Here is a 5,883-nt window from a genome sequence, read left to right as displayed (position 1 = left end):
TGGACATGTATGTGCATGCGCCTTGTATGCCTTGTGTGCACTTTGCTAGTTTGAGCTAGTAAAGGGAAAGTGTGTACATGTAGGCGTTTTCCATAAAACATCCACACCCTTTTTGTCCTGCTGCCATTATGAAAACAATGACTAGGTACTGTAGGAACGTTTTTGGTGAGCGTTTCATTGACTATAGGTATTCCAGAACTGTGCCACAGAACACACTTGCTAAATGCCAAAAGCCAAGCTGATTTCATTTTTAAAGTTTCAATAAATGACAAACTTTCCTTATTTTAAGTGCTGGCCACAAGACAGCTTTTGGTAGATTGACAAATATAGGAGGGACTAATGGGCTTTTAGTGTCTTTGTCAGGAATGAACGTATTGTTCATTCTCCACTTAGCAATTTTACAAAAGAGAGAGAGAGAGAGAGAGAGAGAGAGAGAGAGCATAAAAGAACATGGACAAAGATGTTGTCAAGTGAAATATAGGAACAAGACAAAATTAAGTGATTGAATAAATAAAATGCATGTGTGGAAAATAAGATGCAGTATGCAATCAGAGTGGCTGTTATTCATGTTCAGCAGTGTCTTCATGTAATCATGTAAGCAGTTAAATTGCATATTTAATCTATTCATTTATTTATTTGTTTTTCTATATATGACCTAAATGTTTGAATGACCCCATGACCTTTCCTCTAGCACCACCCTCAGGCCAAAATGTCAACTCTGCAATCATGATTCCTCATAATCGAATAGGCAGATTTCAGAATGAACCCCAAGGAGCTGCCTCTTTGTCCACCATGTATTTCAAATTTTCCACTTAAAATCTATTGTATTTATGATAATGCTGGAAGTTAGTGTAACTCACTGCTAATAATCAACATAACCTTTTGAGCATGTTGTGCTTTATAGCCTTTTATAAAGTCAATCAATTTCATGTTTTGTTCCCATTCTGTAAAATGAAGGGTCCATTAACGTGTGTTGGCCTACTCGATACTCCTTGATCAGTGCATGAGGACTACCCCAACCAGCTCACCCTGAAAGGGGAAATTATATGCACATGCATAATGTAATCTAAACTCTGATCGTTAACTTTCTGCCACACCCTCGTAGTCGTAGCCACACCAAGAATTGAGGTGTGTATGTGTGTGCACGCACCAGAGACAGAGAGAAAGACAAACAAGCAGACATGCAGTGTGTGCAAAGCACAGCCGTGCACAGTCTTTTGGGAGTGTGGGTACTCAAACTGAATTAAAACGAAAAAACGAAAGAATATATTAGTATGTAATATAGAATTTCTTTACATAATCAGGACAGTAGGCCTAACAATTTAGAAACAAGAGAAGCTAAACAATCTAGACAAATTTGTATATACTTTATATAGCCTATTACATATTTGTGTGGTAATGATTAAGAGACAAGCCCTACATTTTGACAGATTAACCCATTAAAAAGCCATTCAACGGAACACTTTGGGGTGTGGCATGTATGGGATAGATATGCTGTGCCTGTCTTAAAACCAGGTGGAATAGCATAGCCTTTCTTTGAGCCGTGCAGAGTGGAATCGCTCGGTTCTGCAAGAGATTTGCAAAATGATTTACAATGAAAGGGCTCTTTATTTCATTGGGCTGGCATTCAGGCACTGGTGATAGTGCAGTAGTAAGGCCCTAGTGTCCACAAATATAAGGACATCACTGATCACCTCAACCCCAAACCACTTCTGCATGCTGTGTATATACAGCTTTATGTCACAAACTGAATGGGGTAAACACAATGCAAATTTGAGGGAGACTGGTTCACTTTCAACCACACAATGAGACATTGATCCATATGTTGAGCAGATACATGTGTCAGTATCATAGGCTACATGGAGAGAAGCATGTCACTTGTTCTAAATCTTGTGATTGACATGTTAATATACAGTATAATCTGACCTCTCTTCCTGGATATCACATTTTCAGATTATGGCAATAATAATTAAACTGGCACACAATGATATGATATTGATATGAACATCCTCTGAGTGTGGGGAGGTCTACTGTCTAGTGTCTACACACACTCAGCTATGTAACACAGGCTGTATCTACAACCTGTCCAAACCCTAACTAATGTACACCCTCATTGGAGTATTTAGGGTGTGTTCCCCTCTCAGGGCAGGGCAGCCAGATCATAGATAAGATATACAGTATATTTTAACTGAGACTGATCTGCAGTTATGTAGAAAATGAGGGGAAACCACTCAGTCGTGCTTGATTTGGTTAGCTGTCAATCAGTGTCGGTACAGTATGTCAGTACTTGTACATTACAGTACTGAAGATGAACATTCTTTGGCCATGGAATGGCCATGGAACTCAACACCTACAAGCAACAACACACTTTTCTGGCTAGGACATTAGTAACTATGTTATACAGTATACAAATGACAAAATAATTCTGATCCACAATAGAGTAGACATTGTTAAATAAATAGGCATCCTTATCTACTGTATGAATTAGGTACATTTGTGCAAAATTTAAGTGCACATCTGAGTGAGTCTGCTATAAACACAACACGAGATATATAGCTAGATAGCTAAAAACACAACACGAGATCACAACACTGGTATCGGTATCGGCTAACACAGAAATTGTGGTATCGGGATCGGATTGGGAACGAAAATCGGGACATCCCTAATTAAAACTTTAGTTTTAGTTTATAGTGGGGTCTTGGCTTCATCTCTCTCACAGCTAAGGGGTCCTTATCTATAATGACCTTATCTTAGCTAAAACAATACACACAATTATGTCAACCACATAACCAAAGATGATGATTAATGACTTGTTGTGTTGTGGGTGTATGTATAGTCCCAGCTTTTCCAGCTGCTTCAATTTGATGTTTTGTTTCCCACACTGAGAATGAGACACACCTAAACCGAGCATCCAAATGCTTATGTACAATGCACTCTGTTTCTTCTTGTGTTCCTCTATCTGTCAGTGATCCGCAGCCCGAGCCAAGAGGAATTCAAACCTGTTTCTCAAGCTTTGAGACAGACTTAAAACACACACACACACGCACGCACGCACGCACGCACACACACATGCAAATGTAGTCTATGGTATTATAAAATGAAGTTGTCAGACAGTCTTGTACCATTTCTGTTGGATCATGTATGAACAAATCAAAGTTTAGACAAATTGACAGCGTAATGAATTGTATTGCCTGCGGTGTATCATGTCTTTAAGTGAAATTGAGCTGTTAAATCCGACAAGACGCTTTCATGGAGAGGGTTCAAAGATATAACAGTTTATTGCAAAAATAATTTAGCTGGCTCTTTCATTTGCCCTACAGTATAGGAAGAAGTCAACTAAAATGTCATGTCTGAACTGATTTACTGAGGAAATGCATATCAAGCAGGCCAAGCATGCCAGAGTTATTTTCAAGACTTTCTGGTTAAATTATGTTCAGGTTAGATATTCTGAGAGCTTTAGCGTAAACTAATCTGAGCGTTACATGTACGTAAGTACTTCTGCATTTTGCACACATGAATTACAACATTTCTGTATTTATGCCTGTTTTAAAGTGAAAATGCACTTACGAGATATTTTATTTTTTACTGTGAGGTAAATGTTTACTCTGCACTGCAGAGTGCCTTGAAGAAACAGAAACATTCGGTGGTCGCACAAGAGAAAAAACTAAAGCAACAGTTGACACCATTAAATGAATGGCATGCCATTAGTGCAGAGTCAACTTTGGGTTTGAGAACAAAAGGGGAAGTGATGTGCTCGACAATCCATCACAGCAGCTCAGCAAAGCTTTTCTCATTTATCTTCAACTTAGGGTACACTTGTCACTTGTCTCAGTCAACACACATGCCATGTGTACATTCAAACAAGCATATCTGATCCATCCAGTCCTTTCAATCAAAAAGAGAAAAATGCATTGTGTTTTGTTTTAGTTCCACCTCGGATTTGCAATAGCATACATACCATTCGTAGTCCAGCTCAAGCACTGTGATTTTGTCAGTGGGGTATGGTTTGAGCTGGGTTTGTCATTGTCTGTAAGAAGAGCCATTTTTACACATGGTTAGAGTTACATTGTTCAACTACTGAGTTACTGTTCAAACACTGAAATTTGTAACAGTGGGGTATGGTTTGAGCTGGGTTTGTCATTGGCTGTAAGAAGAGTGTGTTAATTACTGGTCAATTTTTACGCTGGTTTAGAGTTACATTGACAGTTTTCAGTGGATCTGTTGTTCGGCTGACTGTAGGTTTAACCATAGATATATATAAACTCTAGATGGCTCAAGGCGGAGTTTCTGACGTCGTTCACCCGGCAGCCATCTTACTTCGGGGCTACAGTACAGTATGTTCAATGGCAGCTCAAACAGAAACAGTCATAACTCGCTCAAATCTTGACATTTATACAAACGGGTTGGTTTATTACAAACGTTGTCAACGTGGCTATGATTCAGGACGCTTATCTGCTTAATTATTTTTTATTATATATGAACGTCGTATAAAAGCATATAAGTATGCGGACGTCTCTGACGTTTATAACAAACCAAACCGTTTGAAAATCGGTTGAAAATTGAGCAAGTTATGGTCATTTAAGCGTACATGCCCCATAGACACAATGTTATGTGGCCCGAGGTAAGATGGCTGCCACGTAACGACGTCGCTCTCCATTGGCCAACAGCGCGGGTGAGCTATCTAGAGTTTATATATATCTATGGGTTTAACCACTTGAAATCCACCATCCATGTTTTGGGGGGAACATAGCCAACAAAAATAACCGATCTACAAACTCACAGCGTGTCCTAAGATCAGCTATATTTAGTGAAGACATTTGTTGTAGCGAGGAAAAATCAGTCCAAGTACAGTTGCAACTCAGGTCAGTTTTGACAAAGAATGGAGGGTTTAGCTTTAAGCAGACCTTTCAGCCCTGAAGCCTTTAAACACTGCTGAAAGACTGAACCCCTGACAAGGCAATGGACTGAAGATCAGCCTTCATCTCTCCTCCCCACAAACACAAACTTGATATAATATTATTTATAGTTGGTCACATTGTTCATCATATGACTCAACCATAGAAACGAAAAGGTTTGGCCTTGCTTGTGCAAATAACATGTTACAAGCTGTAGTCTTCTCAGCAGTGATGATGAGATTATCTCTCTGTTTTCCGGAAGGGTGGATTCGTCACACATTGTGTCTGGGACTTTACTTCGCCTAAGGTGCAGCAGCATCAACATCCATGCTCTCTGTTCAGACTTGTTCCTGTTCAAATCCCATAACCCCTCTTTCATAATCCATCATGGTAAATGAAAACCCTCTCGTTCATCAAATTTATTACTTGTGTTTAACCACGATTTTAGAATGTCCCAGCCCTGAGTAAACACGTGCACATGTGCACATGCACACCGCCTTTGACAGGGTTTATAACCCACCCATTGCTTCTGAAAATGTTCTGTGTTTAACCGACTTGTACATGCATGATAGGAAGTGTTTCAGTGATTTTGTGCAGAGTTGATTTTAATGTTTGAATGTTTGAATGGCCTTGCCTCTAAATGTGCCACCATTGTTTCCCAACAGTCTTGAAAAAGAGAATGAAGTGGTAGTGGTGGAACATTCTCAGAAAAAGAGAATTAAGTGGTAGTGGTGGAACATTCTCAGAAAAAGAGAATTAAGTGGTAGTGGTGGAACATTCTCTGAAAAAGAGAATGAAGTTGTAGTGGTGGAACATTCTCTGGCATAGTGGCATTTGATGTTACTGCAGGATCAGTTCTTGTTCTCTTGTGTTATTGTGGAAAATGCTGTCAATCTCTTATGCAGGCTTATCACCTTCTCACAACTGAAATAGGCTATTACATACTGCATACTCAAGTGTATGTACATCTAAAATCTAAAGGGTCATG

The sequence above is a fragment of the Electrona antarctica genome, assembly GCF_951216825.1.
Source record: "Electrona antarctica genome assembly, chromosome: 9".
Lineage (NCBI taxonomy): Eukaryota > Metazoa > Chordata > Actinopteri > Myctophiformes > Myctophidae > Electrona > Electrona antarctica.
Note: the sequence above shows the minus strand (reverse complement) of the source record.